Source organism: Lynx canadensis, chromosome A2, assembly GCF_007474595.2.
Source record: "Lynx canadensis isolate LIC74 chromosome A2, mLynCan4.pri.v2, whole genome shotgun sequence".
NCBI lineage: Eukaryota > Metazoa > Chordata > Mammalia > Carnivora > Felidae > Lynx > Lynx canadensis.
The window spans coordinates 99,735,265-99,759,882 of record NC_044304.2 but is presented as its reverse complement, the minus strand read 5'-3'; the positions used below and the strand labels follow the sequence as shown (position 1 = coordinate 99,759,882).

The following is a 24,618-nucleotide window of genomic DNA, read 5'->3' as shown; positions in this document are numbered from 1 at the left end:
GTAATTCACTTTTGCTTTTAATTCCCTTGCCTTCGGGGATGTGTCGAGTAAGAGATTGCTACGGCTGAGGTCAGAGAGGTCTTTTCCTGCTTTCTCCTCTAAGGTTTTGATGGTTTCCTGTCTCACATTCAGGTCCTTTATCCATTTTGAGTTTATTTTTGTAAATGGTGTGAGAAAGTGGTCTAGTTTCAACCTTCTGCATGTTGCTGTCCAGTTCTCCCAGCACCATTTGTTAAAGAGGCTGTCTTTTTTCCATTGGATGTTCTTTCCTGCTTTGTCAAAGATGAGTTGGCCATACGTTTGTGGGTCTAGTTCTGGGGTTTCTATTCTATTCCATTGGTCTGTGTGTCTGTTTTTGTGCCAACATCTTCTTTATCCATTCACCAATCAGGGATACTTGTGTTGCTTCCATATCTTGGCTGTTGTAAATACACATAAAAATGCTGCAATAAACATAGGGCTTCATATATCTTTTCAAATTAGTGTTTTTGTATTCTTTGGGTAAATACCCAGTAGTGGAATTACTGGATAATATGGTAATTCTATTTTTTAGTTTTTTGAGGAGTCTCCATACTATTCTCCCCAGTAGCTACACCAGCTTTCATTCCCAGTAACAGTGCATGAGGGTACCTTTTTCTCCACATCCCTACCAACACTTGTTATTTGTAGTGTTTTTTTGTTGTTGTTTGTTTGTTTGTTTGTTTTTAATTTTAGCCACTCTAACAAGTGTGAGGTGATATTTCATTGGGGTTTTGATTTACATTTCCCTAATGATGATTAATATTGAGCACCTTTTCACGTATCTCTTAGCCATTTGTATGTTTTTGGAGAGATGTCACTTCATATCTTCTGCCCATTTTTAATTGGATTATTTGCATTTTATTGGTGTTGAGTGTATAAGTTCTAAAAAATTTTTTTAATGTTTATTTATTTTTGACAGAGAGACAGAGCATGAGCGGGAGAGGGGCAGAGGGAGAGGGAGACACAGAATCGGAAACAGGCGCCAGGCGCTGAGCTGTCAGCACAGAGCCTGATGGGGGGCTATAAGTTCTATAACCCCTTATTGAATATACCATTTGTATATATTTTCTCCCATTCAGTTGGTTGTCTTTTTGTATTGTTGGTTGTTTCCTTCACTTCAAACTTTTTTTATTTTGATGTAGTCCCAATAATTTAATTTTGCTTTTGTTTCTCTTGCCAAAGGAGTTATATCTAGAAAAATGTTTCTACAACTGCCTTCCACAAATCTTGTGATTTCAGGTCTAACATTTAGATCTTTAATACACTTAATTTTTTTAATGTTTGTTTATTTTTGAGAGACAGAGACAGAGGCGAGCAGGGGAGGGGCAGAGAGAGAAAGAGGGAGACACAGAATCTGAAGCAGGCTCCAGGCTCTGAACTGTCAGTACAGAGCCTGACGTGGGGCTTGAACTCACAAACAGTAAGATCATGATTTGAGCCAAAGTCGGATGCTTAATGGACTAAGCCACCCAGGTGCCCCAAGATTGTTAATCCATTTAAAATTTATTTTTGTGAAGAAAATGGTCCAGTTCCATTCTTCTCCATGTAGCTCTGAGTTTTTCTGACACCATTTGTTGAAGAGACTGTCTTTTTCCCATTGCATATTCTTGCCTCCTTTGTTGTAGATTAATTGACCATATTTGTGGGGCCTCTATTGTATTCCATTGATTTATGGTTTCTTTTTGGGCCAGTATCATACTGTTTGGATTACTACAGCTTTGTAGTATATCTTGAAATGTTCTTCTTTTTCAAGATTGTTCTGGCTATTTGGGGTCTATTGTGGTTCCATACAAATTTTAGGACTATTTGTTCTAGTTCTGTGAAAAATACTATTGGTATTTCGATAGGCATTGCATTAAATCTGTAGATTGCTTTGGGTAGTATGAACATTTTAATGATATTATCCCAATCCATGAGCATGGAATATCCTTCCATTTGTGTCACCTTCTGTCTCTTTCATCAGTGTCTTACCATTTTCATAGTATAGCTCTTTCACCTCTTTGGTTAAACTTACTCCTAGGTATCTTAATATTTTTGGTGCAGTTGTAAATGGGATTATTTTCTTAATTTCTCTTTCTCCTACTTCATTATTAGTGTATGGAAAGTCAGTTAACTTTATGTTAATTTTGAATCCTGTGACATTACTGCATTCCTCTATCAGTTCTAATAGTTTTTTTGATGGACTCTTTAGGATTTTCTATATAGTATCTGTAAGTAGTGTAAATTGTACTTCTTCCTTACTGATTTGGGTGGCTTTTATTTCTTTTTCTTGTCTGATGGTTTGGCTAGGGCTTCCAGTAAGTACTATGTTGAATAAAAGTGGTGTGAGTGGACATCCTTGTCTTGTTCCTCAACTTAAGAGAAAAGCTCAGTTTTTCACCATTAAGTATGATGCTAGCTGTGGGTTTTTCATTTTTGGCCTTTATCATGTTGAGGTATGTATCTTCTAAACCTACATTGTTGAGGGCTTTTATCATGAATGGATGTAATACCCAGTCAAATGGTTTTTCTGTATCTTTTGAGATGATCGTATGGTTTTTACCCTTTCCCTTATTGATGTGATGTATCACGTTGATTGACTTGTGAATATTAAAACACCATTGCATCCCTGGGGATAAAAAGCTATTTGATCATGGTGAATGACAATTTTAATGTATTGTTGCATTCCGTTTGCTAATATTTTGTTGGGGATTTTTATGTCTGTGTTCATCAGAGATATTGGCCTGTATTTTTTGTTTTTTTAGGGTTCTTTTCTCTTGGTATCAAGCTTACACTGGCCTCAAAATGGGTTTAGAAGTGTTACTCATCTTCTATTTTTTGGAGTAGTTTGACAAGAATAAGTATTAACTCTTTTTGAGGAAGTGTTTTGGTAGAATTGTGAAGTCATCTGGACTTTTCGTTGCTGGTCTTGAACTTTTGTTTGTTGGGAATGTTTGATTACTGATTCAGCATCTTTGCTAGTAATTGGTATGTTCAAATTTTCTATTTCTTCCTGATTTACTTTTGGGAAGCCATATGTTTTTAGGAATTTATCAATCTCTTCTAAGTTGCCCAACTGGTTGGCATGTAATTTTTCATAATCTCTTATAATCCTTAGTATTTCTGTGGTGTTGATTATTTCTCCTCTTTTCTGATTTTATTTATTTTACTCCTGTGTGGCTAAAGGCTTATCAATTTTGTTGATCTTTTCAAAGAACAAGCTCCTGATTTCATTGATCTGTCCCATTTTTTTTAAGTTTCTATTTCCTTTTTTTATGCTCTAATCTTTATTATTTCCTTCATTCTTCTGGTTTGAGATGTTAATATATAACTTATAGTTTTATTATGAATATTAGGAAAAACATATGTAAATAATCTTTTATAGAGAGTAAATATAAAATTCAGAGTACATATGTCTCAGGAAAGGAATATGCAAAGTTCACAAGACAAATGAGTGACTAGTGAATACTGGCTGGGGAAAGAAAGTATCAGAAAGCACTACAAAGAGGACTAAACACTAAATGGCCAGATGGAGAGGTGCAGTTGGGTATTTCCAGCAGGAGCAACAGTATGGGCATTATGACTAAGCCTGTATCTAGTTCAGTTTGGCTTAAAAGAAGTGAGAGGGAATGGAGACAGCTGGGGAGATAAAGCAGCCAGGCCTCAGTGGAACCAGGAATGTTCTACTCCATAGGGAATGGACATTTTAGGAGATGACAGGCAGATAGCAGCCAGGGAACCAGAGATGCTAAACATCCACCTGTGCAAGGCACACATGTGAAATGAATAATTATTCTACCCAAAATGTCAATGGTACCCCTGTTGAAAAACTGATGAGGAGTGGTGTTTGTAATAATTTTGGTAACAATGATGATAATGACTATAATGGTGATAATAACCACAGCAATATAACTCTTACGGCATGTCAGCCCCACTGAAAAGCACTAGAAATGCAGGGGCAGTTTAACCCTCACAAAAACCTGATGAGAGACATATTCTTCTTTTTCTCATTTCAGAGATGATGAAATGAGAGGTCAAATAACTGGCCTCAAATCACAAAGCTAGTAAGTGGAAAAACAAAGAATAGGGCCTAATTTTACCTGATTCCGGAACTTACTCGCTTGAGCTCTAATCTGTACAGCTTTCTATAGATTTTCAATTCTGGATGCAGAGTAAACAATATTATGATACCTCATTGTTTCCTCAGATTAATTAAATCAGCCTTGGGTTTGGATCTCAGGCATTAGTATTTTTTTTTAAGTTTATTTATTTATTTTGAAAGGGAGAGAGAGAACACAAGTGAGCAGGGGAGGGGGAGAGAGAATTATAAGCAGGCTCTGCACTGATGTGGAACTTGAACTCATGAACATTGAGATCATGACCTGAGCTGAAACCAAGAGCCAGATGCTTAGCCGACTGAGCCACCCAGGTGTCCCATGGCATTAGTATTTTTTCAAAGCTTCCTAGTTGATTCAAATGGCAACCAACTTTGAGAATCACTGCCCTTATCAAAGTCCTCTCAAAACTAAAGGGTTTTGAATAGTAACAAGAAGTTATCATGTTTGTGTTTTATAAATAGGCAATTGTTAGGAGGGAAAGTCAAAAGAATTTGGTTATCAGTGGGATTTGTATGAGGTGGTTGGAAGAAAGAAGGGCACGATGGTTCCCGTTTCTCATTTTTGTACATTGTCCATGAATTTTTCCCAAGTTTTCTCAGTGCTAATGGGGCCACCAACAGCCAACATAAGTGCAGACTAGAAGAACAGTTTTCATTGCTGTGTTTGGAAGCAGGGACATATTTGGTCAGAGGGAAGGTCAGAGGAAGGCATGGAAGAAAATGGAGATTTTGGTGCCTATACAGTCTCCAGGAGGAGGTACTTGACAAGTAGTTGAAAAAACAATCTGAGCTTAAATTAAAAGTCTAACATGAAAATACATCAGTAAGTAGCCACCTATCTTGGTAACATAAATTATGTTCTAGAATGCCTTATGTTTATATGAGTAGGTGGTTGGAAATTTCATGGCTTTTCCAATCCCAGCAACCTGATCACTCAGGCTTCAGTCTGGACTTATAAAAAATTTGTTTTTAATTCAACCATAATTTTTTAATGTCCTATTACAAGTCCCCTTAGAAGTGTAAAAGGCACATCTAAATAGAGATATGATAATCCATTAGAAAAGTTCCACTTATGGATTGTATTTCTAGACTTTATTCAATAAACCTCAGCCTGTACAATTCCTTATATTTAGATGGAACTTTGCAGTTTGCAAAACCCATGCCTGTATATCAAGTCATTTGATTCTTAAACAAACTCTTCCAAACGAGGAAACCCAGGCTCAACTTGTGAGATGACATGACAAACTGACCGAGTTAATAAGTGGAAAATCTAGGACTCAGGTTTACTTCTAGCTCTCAAGTCAACACTCTTTACCAAGTGGGTTTCAGCATAACCACACCCTGTCGCCACCACATCTGATTCCCAGAATCAAATTTCATAGACCCCGCTGGCTTAAATATTCTGTAAGGCTGGTGGAAACTCTACCTAAATGGTGGGGTGTTAGGGAAAAGGGAAACTTCAAAGATTTCAGTGGAATGTTCACTCTTGGACTAGGCTAAGCTACTGGCTCAAGGCACGAAGAGGACTATATTGCACTAAGAAATTCTTCCATTCCATCATGATTTAATTTGTACATTTGATCAATATTTTGTCTCATGTGTATGAGAAAAGCAATATCTAAGGCAGTTCTTTTAACTGCCAACCGTATTCCTTTTCATTCATTTGTTCTCTCTCTTTGCTAAAGGTCAGAGTTAATCAAAGAATGCGGTATTCATGATCAGGGTCTGAAATTATTAAAGACCTCAGAGATACGGTGCTGTGATCTCTGAACTGAAAAGCTCGCATCTGTTCTCTAGGAACAAAGAAAAGATGAGTCAATTGATGCTGTATACAGCTTCAATTTTTTTTTGTGGAGAACAATTTGTTATTATCTGTCTTGGGTAGCTGTCATCTGCCTGGAGATTTAATAGAGTATGTAAACGTGTGGGCATCAGTGAATTAGCCAGTGATTCAGACCTTTTAGAAGGTCACATCTCATTTTTCATGCCTAGCTGAAAATCTCAAGTGTTAATAGTTTAGGATTCCCCAAACAGCCTTGTAACCCTTAACACAAATTACATTTTTAATCAGTAAATGAATACTAAATTTATTCAATAATAAAATAAATATATTTGAAACTTAGTTTCCTAAAATTTTAAGTTGTTTACAAAACTTATTATATTACAAATCGGGTAAAGTTTAAAAATTTTTTCAGAGGTTTTTGATGGATTAGTCCTGATTACAAACTAATTTGATTAGATCTTTAGATATATAAAAAAAGTTTTTTTAATGTTTATTTTTGAGAGACAGAGACAGAGTGTGAGTTGGGGAGGGGCAGAGAGAGAGGAAGATATGGAATTTGAAGCAGGTTCCAGGCTCTCAGCTGTCAGCATAGAGCCTGATGCGGGGCTCGAACCCACAAACCTGAGCTGAAGTTGAACACTTAACCGACTGAGCCACCCAGGTGCCCCTATACTTTAAATATTTTAACCTGCTTTTACAAATTTAACATATTTCATAATCTTACACATAAAACTTCCATCCATATGCTGTAAGCCATACCCAAAGCAAGGAAACCTCGGAAATATAGTCTCTACTTAAGTGACTATGTGTCCAATGAAACATGAGTGTGTTTTTAAAAGGAAAAAAGAAGACCAAGCACTAAGGGCAAATTAGGAGTCTCTGCCACATCTTTGGCATCTCTGGTGAGTTAGGCCAGTGGCTGATCCTCGCAGCCGTATTTTTCCCAGCAACTCTTTGGGAACTCTCCTCTTCTGTAATGACTATAGGTGCCGCAAGCACTTATACACTCAGGTCTGTATAACCCTGGCCTCAGGACAAAATCCCTAAGTGACTGCATCTTGCTGCATGAATTTTTATGTAGAGATTGGAACTCTATGAAAGTACTGCTAAGGGATACTATGCCAACAGATATATTAACGCTGGATAATGAGCCATGTTCATTGTAATTTTCTTCAGAGGTATCTCTTGAATGTTAGAGATTTTCAGACTTGTCCCTCTGTGATCCCCTGTGTTCAGAACCTTGGTTTATGGGAGCTAAGGAGAAGAAAATTATAAAATCAATGTGAGGTCAAAATTCATCACTTATATAATAAAAGTCTCTATTAAAGCATTTCTGATGAAGTCGATTTCTGCCTGCTAGATTCAGGTTATGAAGGAAACATTTACATGGACCGTAATTGACTTAGGTTTGCAGCTATATACATTTAACAACAAATCTGATTTGAACCAAAACAATCAGCATATTTTCTTAAAGGTCTTTGATATTTGCTGGAAGATCACATTTCCAAACTACTATTTAGCTTGGCGGATTTTTTTCTCATAATCTTTGCTTGGCAGTTGAAAAATTATTTCTATTTGATAGCTTAATAGATCTTTAATCTTTCCTATATCAATAACTTGAGCTCAAATCTGGGAAGGAAGAGGAACCATGATTGAGAAAAGCAAGAAGGAATAATGTGAGGGTAAAAAAATAGAATACAGTTTCCTCTCCTTTATTATAAATAAGTTTTTATTTTCAAAATCAAAAGTTCCTACTGCTCTCCATTATCCCTATAAACTCCTGAATCTATTTACCATATGAAGAGTTATTATATTTCAAAAGCCTCCTCTCAGCATCAGATTAGGTATTTTATATTAGATTATTCTCAGACGTATTGCTACTATTTTAGAATTTTAAATGTCATAATATTTAAATCTTCAACTTTCTCTATTAAAATCGCTGTTTCTACATCAAGTTACAGCTAGGGAGCCATTACTTTTTATGTGTTACTTTGTTTTCTTTTTGAGGAGTTGAGCATGAGCATTCAGATATGCATGTCCTGAGCCCCTTTACTTGCTTTCAGAAGTTTGAGAGCTAGACAATGTTAGGAAAGAGATGGATCCTGCTCTTACCCTCAGTGGGATTCGGGGGTCTGGAAATTGCTCATGGTGTTGTCTGTATGAGCATATTTCTGTTTTTTAAGGAGAGGCTCCAAAAACTTTCATTAGGTTCTCAAAGGTATCTGTGAGCTCAAATAGGTTTAAAATTTTGGTCTCTATTCCTTCTCTGGATTCTCGAGTACATCTCTGTCCCTCTAAAGAAGTGGTGCCTTTGCTCCACATTTTTCTCCACCAGTGGGAGGTGTGGTCAAGGCTGGAAATAAGCCCATGATGGGAAGGTTGGCTATGGACAGAAAGGGGTATAGTGGTCAACGTGGGTGATCTGTCCCATTTCGGAGGCACCTGCCATTCTGATCCAGCCTGGGTTTCTCCATGACCTTTCTCCACTCAGCATTTCAGGTTCTCCATTTTTAAAGTGTTTTAATTTTTTTTTTTAATTTTTTTTTTCAACGTTTATTTATTTTTGGGACAGAGAGAGACAGAGCATGAACAGGGGAGGGGCAGAGAGAGGGAGACACAGAATCGGAAACAGGCTCCAGGCTCTGAGCCATCAGCCCAGAGCCTGACGCGGGGCTCGAACTCACGGACCGCGAGATCGTGACCTGGCTGAAGTCGGACGCTTAACCGACTGCGCCACCCAGGCGCCCCTAAAGTGTTTTAATTTTTAAAGTCATTTTAATGTCTTTGGCAGGAAAACACTACCTAGCCCTTTCATCAAAACCTGTATTCTAGGGGCGCCTGGGTGGCGCAGTCGGTTAAGCGTCCGACTTCAGCCAGGTCACGATCTCGCGGTCCGTGAGTTCGAGCCCCGCGTCAGGCTCTGGGCTGATGGCTCAGAGCCTGGAGCCTGTTTCCGATTCTGTGTCTCCCTCTCTCTGCCCCTCCCCTGTTCATGCTCTGTCTCTCTCTGTCCCAAAAATAAATAAATGTTGAAAACCTGTATTCTATTTTATTTATTTTTATTAAAGTTAATACACAATGTTACATTAGTTTCAGGTGTACAGCATAGTGATTCAGCAAGTCTATATGTGATGCTGTGCTCACAAGTATAGCTATCATCTGTCACCATACAACACTATTACAATATGATTGATCATCCCTTATGCTGCACCTTTTATCCCTATGACTTAGGTCATTCTGCTGAGGTTTGGGGCTGATGGTGGGGTTAGGAGCTGATGGCAGCCAAGAAAGAATTCTTCCCAAGAAAGAATTCTGGAAGACATCTTTAGTGCAAAAACATGATTTTATTAAAGCACAGGAACAGGACCTGTGGGCAGAAAGATCTGCACTGTGGTTGTGAAGAGTGACTGTATACCTTCAGGTTGGGAGGGAGTTAGGGACAGTGTAAGTCGCTAAGGACTTTTGGAAGCAAGGTTTCCAGGACCTTGAGGGGCTAGCTGTTGTTAGGAAAACACTATTTATTACTGCTTAGTAAAACCTCAGTCATGAGACCCTTCAGATGTATATCAGGGGCCATGTGTTTGGAGTATAATTGCAAACATATACTTGGGGGTTAAAGATAAAGGAGGTTTGCAAAGAAAATTTTATGTGTTTAAGGAGACTCACAGAATCCAGGGAGGTCAGGATAATGTTAAACCAAGATTCCCTTTTGCCCCTAGCAAAATGTCATCATCAAGGCGGCTGATCTCCTAGAGGGAGGTCACTGCCTGTTTCAAGGACTTGTCAATGGGCTGTAGACAGTAAAGGCATTTAATTTTTCATTTGCCTTTGTTTCCCATATCACCATGGCAAGCATTTAAATAAACCCCATTACATCTTCATGAGGGTGATATTATGGCTCCAGGAAATGCAGTCTATAGGTTTCTGGAGATTAGACTATGGGTAAAATTGCCCCCTTTTTTTTTTTTTTTTTTTTTTTTTTTTTTTGCAGTTAACTAAGTTATCTATAAACTGAAGGAAACTCCTGTCCTGCATAGCTGGGATCTCTGTCAGTCAACCATTTGCTTTTCTTTCCTTTCCTTTGTTCTTTGGCAGCCTTGAGTGTCCAAGGAGTATCACACATATCCCACCTGGGGTGGGGGGCTGATTGCTGTTGGCTTGTACTTTGCCCTGAGATTGCCTTAGGCTCCTTCATCAATTCCATTACTGGAAACCTGTATCTCCCACCACCTTTGCTCATTTTGCCCATCCCCCCACCCCGTACCCTCTGGCGACTATCAGTTGTCTGTATTTAAGAACTGTATTTTAGTCATTTGCACACAGGAGTATACTAAACTCTGTTTCCTGAGGGCAGGAGCCATCTTTCCTCTTTCTGGGTCCCCCACTGCCTTGTGGTGCTCTTCGCATCTAGTATGTATCCCATGAAAGTTATTGAATTAAGCATGAGAATTAGATATGTGTTATACTGTGTGTTTATCAGGTCACTTGGGATTTATATAAGATCCTGTTTCTGATTTATAAAACAAATGAAATTTCCCTCAAGCTTCAAGTACTATGCAAAGTAACAAATTCAATTAAATCTAGCAGCAAATTTCCCCATGGATTAAAAAACAAAAAACAAAAAACACATTCATCTGCCTTCAATTCTTCTACAAACCTAGATGTGTGTACATATCCACAAATAGAATAATCCACAGAAAATGGCCAGCCTTAGATCTGTTGAGATTTAAATATATGAATATTTATATTATTTATGTACATTATTTATTATTGGTTATAGCTGATGTTTAACATGATAACCTAATGTTACATATTTCATTGGATTTTTTTAAATGTTTATTTAGTTTGGAGAGAACTAAATAACATGCTCACAGAGCATGAGTGGGGGAGGGACAGAGAGGGAGGGAGACAGAGAATCTGAAGCAGGCTCCAGGCTCTGGGCTGTCAGCACAGAGCCCGACGCGGGGCTCGAACTCACGAACAGTGAGATCATGACCTGAGCCGAAGTCAGATGCTTACCCGACTGAGCCACCCAGGTGCCCATAACTGGCTTTGGTTCTTACAGTTGCTTTTCTCCTAAGAGTGCAAAGGCTCAAATAAATAAACTAAATTAAATCTTCTAATCCTGAGTAATTGATAAGTAACACAGATACAACAAACAGAAGGAAATTAAAAGGGAAGGAAATATGTATGTAGTCCAAGTGCTTTATCTTATCTCCTGGGCTTTTATTTATTCAGTTTGACGTTACTAAAACTATTTGCTAAGCACCTAAGGCAGGTTCTGTGCCAGGCAGGGGAAACAATGAATAAGACAAGGATCATGCCCTCAGCCCCTGGGGACACAAATAACTAAAAACGCCAAAGTCATATAAACAACGAGGAGAATGATGGTTGCCAGGAGCTGAAGGGTGGTGGGAAATGGGGAGAGGTTGGCCAAACGGCACCGACTTTTGTTCCAAGACGAATAAGTTTTGGGGATCTACTGTGCACATGGTGAGTACAGGTAACGGTACGTGCTTCTCAACTTGCAAGTTGCTCTGAGAGAAGAGCTTTAGTGTTCTCACTGTAACAATAACAAAATGATAATTATGTGAGATGAGGGAATGTATTAACTAATTGCGATAAACATTTTGCAATGTATTTGGGCATTAGGACATCAAATTGTACACCCTAAACTTACATATGTTCTATGTCAATTATACCTCAGTGAAGCTTAGATTTATTCAACTCACCTTCAACCTCAGCACGTTAGTTCTCACCTGAGTAACTCATATTTGCTGTCAGTTCTGTCCCACTTGTCAAACACACACACACACCTTGGGATTCGTGTATTCATAACTTTGCCTTCTAAATATTTGCGGCATTAAGATTTAATTTTGTGGCTAAATGCTAATGACAACCACCTTCACGCCCCAACTCACCCGTTCACCGCAGTCCTACCATCAGCCTCCTGAAAACTGTTTAGGAAGCCCTCTTGAATTCAGAAGACAGCCAAAAAACGTTTCTGCCCTCAGGCAACAGACCAGAGATGCTTTAAATGTTTAATGGTTTGAGGTCTTAGGGAGAAGAAATTAAAATTTAGGTATGCAAACGGCACATGCATTTTTAAACAATTTAAAATTAAAGCAAATGTCACATTGCAATAAAAAGAAAATATAAATGTCCAACAGGGGGATAGTTAAAAAAAAATACTGATACTTGCATATGTTAAATGCTATGTAGCTGCTAAACATTATTTAGAAAAACAGTTAATGATGTAGGAAAATATACAATGCATGATAAATTAAGCAAATCACAAAATAGGATATGCGGTATAATTGCATTACCTTTTAATGAATGTAGATGAAAAAAGATTGAAATATAAACATCAAAGTGTTATGTGATGGGATTATAAAGTGATTTTTTATTTCCTGTATATTTTTCTGTATTCAAATTTTCAAGCATAAATGAGTGTTGCTTGTAACTATAAAGGTCAAAAAATGTCTTTTGAAACGGGAAAAGAGGTGTTTTTTTTTTTTTAAATCTACATCCTACTCAAATACCAATGATCTCAAAAAATCATTGCTTTTGAATCTCACATTTGACTCAAAAAAAAAAAAAAAAGAGTGGCTGTTGGTAGAGGTAGAGGGAATAGAATTACAAAATAATCTTCCCTCTTTCTTTAGGCAAAATCCATCACCCTGCAGAGAATTCTGTATTTATCCCCCAGTGTGATCCCTCTCCCTGTCACTCCCTATCTACATGGGCAAGAGGCATAAGTCCCTGCCCCTCAAAGAACTTACTAACATTGTTGGCCCTTCCAACCCCCAAGACCCCAATTGCTGACTATGTCTCCTTGATCACAGACTCCACAGGCACCAGTCTTCTCTAGTTCAGAAATGAAGATATGTATCTTCAAGGGGAAAAAAATAAAGAAATATATATAGAAGTCTATATATTCCCTCTGCCTCTTAGAGATAAATAGGTATTATGAAAGGTGCAAACTTCCCGTATACCAGGGAGTGCTTTAATTCCACCGTCTTACTGTACTGACTGCCAACTTGGCCTCTTAACTTTCAATGCCTTTCTGTAAACTGAAATACCTCATCACATACATTCATCCTATACATGACAGAATATGTATGTCTTTGTTTCCCATGGGTTCTAATCTAGGGATTAAGGTTTTGAAGACTTGTTCCAAAGCAAAATTTGACAAAAGGCTACAATGTCACTTACCAAAAACTAATTCCAGTAGAAAGGGCCTGCCTTCCCAATAGGGCACTTTGGATTATACATATGCCTATGACCTAACATCAGATACAGAAATTCTTCTTTGAAAGTTAAGTTTTCTATTATTTTAGGATTTTTTCCCCTCTGATTTTCTTCAACTATCTTCTCTTCTTCTTTTCCTCCTTCTAGGCACTTAGCCAATGATTAATTTCTGTAATTCTCCTGAACACTAGCTGTTAAGGATGGACATTTCACATAAAATATTACTTCATATATTATCTGCTCTGGGCACAGGAGCATCTTAAGATACTCTTTAGAACAACAGAATAATCCTCAGGTATAATATAGGGATAGATTGCTAATGTGGAGTTCTCAATGCTATGAAAGTTGATATGGAAGGTTTGTATTTTGAGCAAGAGTGTACTCCCTCAAAGCATTCCTCTCTGGAAACTTCTGGATCTGACAATAATCCAAAACTCTGCTCCAGACTTGGAATCAGAAGGGCCTTACGAGATTTTTCCAGGGGTGGGAATGAGTTTGAGTTGACCCAGCTCTTGTCTTGGTGGACCAACTTGTAATCACTCATGATCATCAGTAAAACCACAAGTGTGCACTTAATTCCATCTCCTTGAGGGACCCTGGATGCTTCTGGATGTAGTTTGAAAGCTGCATTTTCCAAGGAAACTCTAACATTGTCTATTTCCCTGAGAAGTATAGTTTTTTTCCATAACTTTGACTTCATCACAATGTAAACTCTATCTTTGGCTAAAGGAGTTGGGGAACTTACATCAATCGTGGTGCTGCCACATTCTTTGTTAGATAAACTGTCCTATCACAGACCTTGCAGGGTGCCCAACATAAGATCAACCAAACACTAGGAACCCCAATAACCTCTACTGAGGAAAAAGTTGAGATTAGTGGGGTTTTTTCATTTATTCATTAAACATTTACTGAGAGCCTATTGTGTGCCAGGAATTGTTCTAGGTGCTGGGAAGTCAACAAGAATGGACAGGGTCTGGTGAGAAAAATATCCCTTTTCTAACAGAATCCCCATCTGATAAGGGAAAACAGATGGCAACAAAATAGACAAAATATGTACACATTAGTTGATGATAATTTCTATGAAGAAAAATAAAGCAGAAAAGGAGGATAAAAAGATTCATGTCTTAGAGCTGGGGAGAGTATTACATTTTAAATATAAAGCCCAGGAAAAGGTCACACTGAGAAGGTGATCTTTTTTTTAATTTTAATTTTATTTTTTTTATTAACTTGTTTTATTTTTTATTTTTTTTAAATTTATATCCAAATTAGCATATAGTGCAAGAATGATTTCAGGAGTAGATTCCTTAGTGCCCCTTACCCATTTAGCCCATCCCCCCTCCCACAACCCCTCCAGGAACCCTCAGTTTGTTCTCCATGTTTATGATTCTCTTCTGTTTTGTCCCCCTCCCTGTTTTTATATTATTTTTGTTTCCCTTCCCTTATGTTCATCTGTTTTGTCTCTTAAAGTCCTCATATGAGTGATGTCATAAGATTTTTGTCTTTCTCTGACTAATTTCACTTAGCATAATACCCTCTAGTTCCATCTATATAGTTGCAAATGGCAAGATTTCATTCTTTTAGATTGCTAAGTAATACTCCATTGTATGTACATATATATATATGTATATATATATATATATATATACGCACACACATATATATATATATACATATACACATATACATATATATATATACCACATCTTCTTTATCCATTCATCCATCGATGGACATTTGGGCTCTTTCCATACTTTAGCTGTTGTTGATAGTGCTGCTATAAACATTGGGGTGCATGTGTTCCTTCGAAACAGCACACCTGTATCCCTTGGATAAATACCTAGTAGTGCAATTGCTGGGTCATAAGGTAGTTCTATTTTTAGTTTTTTGAGGAACCTCCATCCTTTTTTCCAGAGTGGCTGCACCAGTTTGCATTACCACCAGCAGTGCAAAAGAGATCCTCTTTCTCTGCATCCTCGCCAACATCTGTTGTTGCCTGAGTTGTTCATGTTAGCCATTCTGACAGGTATAAGGTGGTATCTCACTGTGGTTTTGATTTGTATTTCCCTGATGATGAGTGATGTGGAGGATTTTTTCATGTGTCGGTTGGCCATCTGGATGTCTTCTTTGGAGAAGTGTCTATTCATGTCTTTTGCCCATTTCTTCACTGGATTATTTGGTATTTTGGGTGTCGAGTTTGATAAGTTCTTTATAGATTTTGGATACTAACCCTTTATCTGATATGTCATTTACAAATATCTTCTTCCATTCTGTCAGTTGCTTTTTAGTTTTGCTGATTGTTTCCTTCACTGTGCAGAAGCTTTTTATTTTGATGAGGTCCCAGCAGTTCATTTTTGCTTTTGTTTCCCTTGCCTCTGTAGATGTGTTGGGTAAGAAGTTGTTGCAGCCAAAATCAAAAAGGTTTTTGCCTGCTTTCTCCTCGAGGATTTTGATGGCTTCCTGTCTTACATTGAGGTCTTTCATTCATTTTGAGTTTATTTTTGTGTATGGTGTAAGGAAGTGGTCCAGGTTCATTCTTTTGCATGTTGCTGTCCAGTTTTCCCAGCACTGCTTGCTGAAGAGACTGTCTTTATTCCATTGGATATTCTTTCCTGCTTTGTCAAAGACTAGTTGGACATTGGTGGGTCCATTTCTGGGTTCTCTATTCTGTTCCATTGATCTGAGTGTCTGTTCTTGTGCCAGTACCATACTGTCTTGATGATTACAGCTGTGTAGTATAGCTTGAAGTCTGGGATTGTGATGCCTCCTGCTTTGGTTTTCTTATTCAAGATTGCATTGGCTATTTGGGCTCTTTTCTGGTTCCATAAAAATTTTAGGATTATTTGTTCTAGCTCTGTGAAGAATGCTGGTGTTATTTTGTTAGGGATTGCATCGAATATGTAGATTGCTTTGGGTAGTGTCAACATTTTCACAATATTTGTTCTTCCTATGCAAGAGCATGGAATCTTTTTCCTTTTTTGTGTGTCTTCTTCAATTTCTTTCATAAGCTTTCTATAGTTTACAGCACATATATTTTTCACCTCTTCGGTTAGATTTATTCCTAGGTATTTTATGGTTTTTTGTGAGAAGGTGATCTTTGAGAAAAGACCTAAAGAGAGGAGGAAGGGAGCCACATAGGTATCTGGACAGGGAGTATTCCAAGAAGTGCAACAGACCTGAGGCAGAAGTATTTCTATGTGTCTGAAGAACTACAGCAAAGCCAAGATGGCTAGAATGGAGTGAACAAGGATGGGGAGAGAAGGGGAAGAGGAGGTTAGAAGAATCAAGGGGCAGGGCCATGGTAACCACAAAGTAACGTAGGTTTTGTTCTGGGAGACCTGGGAAGCCAAGAAAGAATCAGAGCAGACTTTAACAGCATCACAGGTTGTTGTGTTGATTATGAACTACAGGAAGGCAAGGGCAGAAACACAGAGATCAGATAGATTTGTAAAACTCCAGACCAAAGGTAGTGATAAATTGGGCAAGGATGTTAGGAGTGGAAGAAGTTTTAAAGCTACTTGACTAAACATAGCAGTCACTTGTAATCGTACCATCACTCTATGGGGAAGAAAATAGGTGTTTCTTCCCTACCCTCAAGCCCAACTCCAAGAGAATCTGAACAGTCTTCTATAGAGACTGAATTAAAGATAACATGATCAGTGAGGTGACAAAGTGTTAACTACCAGAAGGTGGCTGAGTACATTGAAATATAGTTTCCCATAGTAAACACACAAAGAGAATCAGTAATTTCACAAATCCAGTAAGTAAACAACATCATAGACTTAAGGCTAAGGGCCAGATGGCAATAAACTGTTAGTCTGTCAGGAAATTTCTTGCAGATAATTAACCAGTACTCATCTTATCATGACAAGATACAGAAAAGATATAAATCTGACAAGAAATCATCTTCATTCTAATCTGTCCAATGTTTATGTTCTGAGTGTCTTTCAGGTAGCTGATTTATATATAGACTCCAAATGTCTTCCATGATGTTAAAGGAGATGGAAAAGCTAGCTTCTTGAGGATATGGAACACCTGGGCCCAGAGTCTGTTTGTTCAAGGTTCTTTTTCTACTGCTGATTGGGATGTGTCACCTCTATCACCAACTCAGACACAATCCAAGGCTGACTCAAAGAGTTGGGGCTCCTATATTTTAGTTGTATGCCTCTGCCATGACCAGCCATAAAGGAGCTCTTCCCAGACAAAGATATGATCCGTAAACCACTTGGTCTTTCTCTTTTGGAATTCAAATTGGGGGAAATCTGGAAGATTCAAACAACTGGCAACTGCAGAAGAAGAAAGGAAAGATCAGCAAAATGATATTGATGGGGGTGGGAGGCAGAAGTACATGCAACTTCTGTGAATTCTGACCAGCCCCCAAGGCCCATTTCCATGAGGCTCCACATGTCACTCCCTGTTTTCAGATTCCTCTCCTTCCTGTTGCCTTAGGAATCCTTGCCTGAGATATCCTACATCAGCTGGCTCCTTGCAACTAAACGTGCTTCGCAGAGGCTAAGGAAAAGACTAGTACTCAGAGTACTAACTGAGACTTATTTCTAATTTACGATGGTAAGGTACTTCAAGAAAAAAATGAGGCATGTTCTCAACCACACGGTGCCTGTCCCAACATTTGGTCAGAAAAAGAAGTCTGTGGCCACCATGGAACAGGAAAGAAGTCAGCTCAGTCTTTCGTGTCCTCATAATCACTGTAAGCGATTTAGCTATTCTGTAAATTATCTTCTTCATGAATCATGCTACCTTCTCATTAAAATTGTTTGCTGGTACCTCATTCATAAGCATAATATAAATGAGGTTATTAGCCACCATTTATCAGTACTTAGTATATGTCAGGCCCTGTGCTGAGAGGTGTATCTACATCCTGGTAGCTAATCCTCACAACAAACCTAGGAGGCCATTTTTTTTTTTCAGCTTCTACAGAGAATAGGGCCACAGCTTGCAGAAGTTGCATGACCTGCTAGAGTCACATGGCTAGGGAGTAACCGCCAGGATTTGAATCGAGATAGGTCTGTAGGCCACTGTTCTATTCCTTACTTGCATCAAAGATCTTGAAGAGTGATGGCATGGTTGTGTGGGAGGGCAGGGTTAGAGGAACATGAATGGGCAATTGTCCGGAGTGGTGACTTCCTTTGGGTACAGAGCTAGAGAGGAATTGGGGTACCACTTCTGCCTGCTTTCAACCAAAATATAGTCTCAAGAGGCCTGAATGCCTCATGACAGCCAGAAAGAGAAAGCAGGAGTTGGGGGAAAAAGAGCACTAATTTGATTAAGGCCAGGGAATTCAGTCTTCAGAACTCCTATTGGTTTACATGGACAAATAAGAGAGTAAGACATATGCGTGTGACTGCCCTTTAACCTATGGGATTAGTTTCTCTTCTCACTGCAAAATGTTTCAGAATGTTTAACAGTCCCCCCCCCAACAGATATCTCTTCTCTAAATTTTCCCTTTTGTAGTCAATTTCACATCTAAACATCTCTTGCTTCTCCGCCACTTACATGTGAAAGCCCACATGGAGTATTGTAAAATATGGCTAAAGGTGTTTATTCCTTAGGGAAATGGTCTTGCATGATTATATTTTTATGAAAATAGCAAGAATAATGCAAAAAGTTTCTCAGCTCTAGGTGGCTAATTAGTAGCCCAAAGTCTTAGTTCTCAGGTAACATTCCAAGATGCTAAATTATTCATGGATACCTTCCCCAGATTCAAAGGCTGAGTGCAAGCCCCAAATGACTCCAGGAAAGCCCGCAAATGGTTCACTATGCATTTGGCTTTAATTAACTGAGAAAATGCATTCTACATTTGCTCAGAAAAGCTATTTTGTGAGGCAGAATTTCAATAAATAACATAATTCATGGCCCCCACTAACTGCTTTGTCATCTGCCACATTCCCACAACCCTCCCACCGCCAAGCGCACAGGGCAGGCTGTTCATGCCAGGCACAAACTGGACGCTGGAAGAACAAAATGAAAAGTAAATAATCTGCAACTTATGTTTCTTCACAAATAGGAATGAAGCATCTGTCATTCAGGGACCAAAAATATGGTGTTTATGTTACAACACAGAAGGTCCCCAGCCTGCAGAAAGTCCTGGCAAGGCAGCCGACCACCCAAGGTTCAATCTCCTTCTACCCCAGGCCCTTCCTGATGAGCATCAGAGTCAGCAAAAAAGGACCATGGCTCACCACAGAGAAGGTTATCAAGTCTTTTGGAGTTGAATAGCCTTCTTAAATATTTTCTCATTATAACAGTCATTTCCATGACCTCTGTTCCATTTCCACCCCAACAGGGTTTACTACAACTCTGTTCTGACCCTAACTACCTGGACTTAAACTCCACAGTTTTAAGGACATAGCCCTCCATAAGACTGCTCTTACTAGGTGCCAACTGCAAGTTTTAGGTATTCCCAAGGCCACCCACACTTTTGACTAATTTGGCTACAAATTAGATGGTTCCTGTGTTCTCCCTCAGTTTTGACAGTTTGCTAGAATAAGTCTCAAAATTTAGGGAAACACAATACTTACAATTATAGTTTTATTATAAAGGATACACAGAAGGCAAGTTCAGGAAGAGTCCTGGATACAGAGCTCCCATGCCCTCTCCTCATGGATTCATGGTGTGTCACCTTCCTGGAACATCAGTGGGTTCACCAACCAGGAAGCTCTGCCAAGCCTTGGTGTCCAGAGTTCTTATGGGGCCTTTCATTAGTTTTCATTACTTTGTGTTGATTGATTAAATTGTTGGCCATGTGATCGAAACTCAATTCCTAGCCCTCCTTAAAGGCTGGGCTAACCCAAAGTTCAAACTGTCTAATTATGTGGTTGGTCTTTCTGGTGACCAGCCTCCATCCTGAAGCTATCTACAGACCCACCATGAGTCACATAGTTTGCATTCCAAAGGGAGTCCTATCATTTAGGAAAGCCCAAGAGTTTTTGAAGCTCTTTGCCAGGAACCAGAGGTAAAGAGCAGATACCATCATCTATATGATAATGATTTCTGAATTCCTATCATCTTTGATCCCCAGATCTGAATATCCAGCTCCCTGTTTGATATCTCTTTTTTGACTATCTCATAGGCCCTTCAAATGCAGTATGGACAAATCTAAATGGATTTCCCTCTAAAACAATGTATCAATCAGGATTCAATTAGAGACGCAGAACAACTAGATGTGACATATAATAAGATGCTTATGATATAGTGACTCCAGTTGATACAGTTGTAGGAACTGGTTAAGCCATCTGTGTGATGCTGTTCTTTTAGCACCTGCTGCTAGAGCCTGGAGTCATCAGGGAAGGAAAAATGGATGTGAAGGAAGGAAGGGCCAGGGAAACTGAAACACATAAAGATGAGTTGGAACCCACATTGGTCTCTAATTGCTGCCAAGACTCAACTTGCATGATACAAGTGCCCTACCCTGATTATGAAGCTCCGTGTGCATCTCATCCACACGTCAGGAAGGCTAAAGGACAATCCAGTGGGAGGTGGAGTGGCTGCAAGCCTGGCTGCTGCTCCTATGCTAACAAGGTACACCTATAGATAAGTGACAACGTTAGCTGAAAAGCCACTGGTGCCCCCACACCAATATTCCAGGACAAAAAAAATGGCTTCTGCTTCACTTCTGCTTTCCAAATCTCAAGCAAAGTGGCTCTGTTGCCTCTAATTTAAAACTATTCAGGGAAGCAGAGTCTGTAGTTCCAACTAAGCTAAATTAATTCAGTACAAATAGCACACAAACCCAACAAAAACTATTTCCCTTACCATTCTCCCATATCTTATTAAATGGCTCCATGCTCTACCTTAGACTTTTAAGTCCTAAATATTTGGGGTCATCCTCAACTCCTCACTCTTCCACATAATCAATATCCAGTCAATCACAAGCCCTTTCTATTAGGCCTCCTAAATGTTGACTCCCTAATTCCCCGTAACTATTCCCCAGGTCTAAGTCACTATCACTTAGGGTTTAATTTCCATAATAGCCTCTTATCTGGATTCTCCATACCAAGTGCAGAAAAGATAGTGTAAAATCAATTCCAAAGCATGTAAGGGTCTTTACAACCTGACTATTGCTTACCTGACTGGCTCCCCTACACCTGCCACATTGGGCAGATTTCAATTCCTCCTGTGCTCCATGCTCTGCCCTCAGGACCTTGGCATGTGCTTTTCCCTCTGATGGATCACTCTTCTTCTCACCCCTGGCCTGGCTAATAACTCCCAACTCCTCTCTGACAATGATCAGATGACATTATGAAGCATTTTCCAGTAAACACCAAAATGTCCTCTTCTCATGTTCAAGGGAGAACGCATTTGTCCATATACCATTCACACACATACGTTCTAAGGTAGGGACTCTCTCTTACTGGTAGATCCTGTACCCTCCCTTTCTTGTGGCAACAAGAGTAATGAGTCAGTTGACAATGGAGGGAAAAAAAGCAAAGACAATAAGTTGCTCTACTTTAAAAGGCCTAAACTGGAGAAGGTAGAAAGGAGTCAGGAAAACAAGGGGGCTATGTTTGGGGAACAGTTTGGGGGGGAATTTTACATGTAAAAGGTAGAGGGAGAAAAGAACAGAACAAAGATTTTTGAGTGATGTTGTTTTATAAATAGTAATACAACATAGTGGTTAAGGGTCAGAGTATTTGAGTTTATATAAATTTCTACAACTTACTAGCTGTGTGACCTTGGGTGGTTTAATCTCCCTGTGGCTCATGGCCTTGTTTATAAAAGGTCATTAATCATTTCTACCCCCTTAAGAATGCTAAACTTCACATACAGTATGTGCTTTGTAAAACTTACTCATATGATCTGTAGAAAACCCTCCTTTGGCATTTTGTCAGTAAGCTACACTAAAATTTTAATTTTTAATGATTTGTGGAAGCCCAGCTGCTATTTCTGCAAATATGACACAAGACAGAGTCATGATGTAGGCCTTTCAAGTGCATCTCAAAGATGACCTGAGCCAGGTCTCCTCCATTACAGAATCTCACTCCCTCCCCCAGTGTCTTGGCAGCACTCCTCTTATGTGGCATTGCCTTGTTCGGTGTCTTATCCTCACTGGAACATAAACTCCATGAGGGCAAGAACCATGTATCTCTTAGTTATCAGTGGATAGCAGAGTCCCTAGAACCTAGTTGATGCTCAGTATATATTCACTGAATGAAAGAAAGAAAGGATGAATGAATGAATGAATGAATGAATCAATCCACAGCCCAAAGCAGGATGAGAAATATGAAGCACTGGTAGGTGCTGTCCCCCAAGAACAAAAAGGGAGTCATGTGACCAAAGTGATTGAACACTGGGAGCACTGGATCAGTGAGAAGATAGTAGTGTGTACCTCGGTTTTGTCAGCTTTGTGGGCAAGCCATTCACTTAGATTCTCTAAGCGTTTCTTCAGATGTTAACCCATAAAAATGGAGATAATCCTACTGATATTATGGGGGTGGTTAAGATGAATAAACACACATGAAAGCCTCTAACTCTGCACAGTTAATATATGTTTACCCATTGACTCTAGAGGGGGATCTGATACATGCCATGTAGCCTGTTGATATTGTATTGGAGGCAATGCAGGAATGAGGTTTGGGAGACATAAGCCCATCAACCATGCCACAGTGCAGTTTGTGGCTATTTCCTTGATCTTTCAAGAACTGGCCAACCTCTGATACTTTGACAAGTATCAGAACATTGACTTAGTAATAAGTAAAAGGTCTTTAGCCGTGAGAATTAGATATTTTTTTCTATGTCATCCTGATATGATACAGAGGGTAGACAAGAATCAGGACAATTATATTGTAGCTAAAGACCAAACCCAGAAAAGAATAATGAAACATTCATAATTTTAAGTTACATATTAAAAATGTTAATTAGTTTAAGAAAATCCTATGATTGGTTTAGGACATGAGCTGTGTGAAGATATTAACTAAAAATGAGCCCTCTGGAACCTATTGGGATGAGCACTGGGTTGTATGGAAACCATTTGACAATAAATTATATTTAATATAAAAAATGAGCCCTCTGATAAATATAAGACCTGAAACTCAAATATTGCTGAGCATTTATCATTTACAAGGCACTATTCACAGTTACTGAATTAAGGGACATTATCATTGATTGGCAGGCACTGTAGTCAGTACAAAAACCAGAAGTGATGAATTTGATATGATTATAGGTGACAATATACATGTTACATGCTCTTAATTATATCACCAGACTATAGCCCTGGGATGTTGTCATGGAAATTTTATGAAGTCTTTCAATTCTCAGTGATTCCTACATGTGCTGATGTTTTCTAAATCAAGAAAGGCCACGGTTTTCTCTTCCCTCTGGCTATCTTTACCCTGGGTTCCCTTTTTTCATTGGCATTTCCCCAGAATGTGAACCTCATTCTTAATATCTTTCTCAACACATCTTTATTTAGAAAAAAACCATAATTCGTTTTTTTCTAACATTGCCCCCAAAGCAACCAAAATTATCAGCAATGAAGTATTAGTCACAGCTAAATTAGTGTTTTGGATGTTACTATACGGTCTGTCAAAATAAAGTCTCTAACAACATTGACAAGGAATATTGATCTACAGTCTAGGAGATACACTTTGGCAAATTGTAAATATTTACTTAATTATAGTAGCAGACTAAAATCTAGCCTGTCATTGTTAATATTGTTAATTAACTTTCAGGTCTACAGCATGCCTTGCATGGGCTTTCAGATTCCTTGGGAAATGGCATAACTGTGCATTGCGTACCTACTCAGGGTAGTCGTGGTTACCTCCATAGAGGAGTAAATCTTCTCCTCTCCCCACTTTTACTCTTCCTGCTCTCTGGCAGTTCACTTCAGTCCTGAAATCCTCTCTGCTCTGCGGAAGGCTCCAAAAGAATGAGAAATCACTCTCCTGAACCTCTCCTTCAGAATATTCAGGGAAATACGTGCCTGTGACTCTGGCACAAAGAATACATATTCCGCACCATTGCAGCAAGAAATGCCGGAGAAGGGAAAATGAACTCTGTGCTCCCTCCGGGCATGTGGGCTTTGTGCGACATTCACTCTCCAGTCCAAGTTCTGAGGACCCAGGGCTGCTGCTCTAGGGCAAAGGTAATACTAGTCCTAGAAGTTACCATTGGGGACCCTATCTATGCACCAGGCACTTTGCAAGACAGTTCATATATTTTGTCAATTTAGTGGTGCCACAGCCCTATGAGAGTGGTCTTAATATCATGTCTACAGATGCATAAACTGTGTCTAAGTAATTTAATGTGCAAGAAACTGCAGAGTCTCTTAGTCTCCAAGTCTCTGGTTTTAATGACTATACCACATTGAGGCCCTAATTTTTAAAAATTTTTTAATGTTTATTTTTGAGAGAGAGAGAGAAAGAGAGAGAGCCTGAGCAGGGGAAGGGGCAGAAAGAGAGGGAGACACAGAATCTGAAGCAGGCTTCGGGCTCTGGGCTGTTAGCACACAACC

General features: G+C 38.9%; 1 long non-coding RNA gene across 1 annotated transcript; it reads right to left on the bottom strand.

Annotated features, from left to right (window-relative positions):
• Positions 1–1,053: 1,053 nt before the first annotated feature.
• LOC115500388 lies at positions 1,054–15,471 on the bottom strand. Its single transcript, XR_003964522.1, has 3 exons — positions 15,459–15,471; positions 2,564–2,570; positions 1,054–1,131 (listed from the first exon to the last, which is right to left on the bottom strand). It is a non-coding gene; the product is annotated as an uncharacterized LOC115500388 (long non-coding RNA).
• Positions 15,472–24,618: the final 9,147 nt, after the last annotated feature.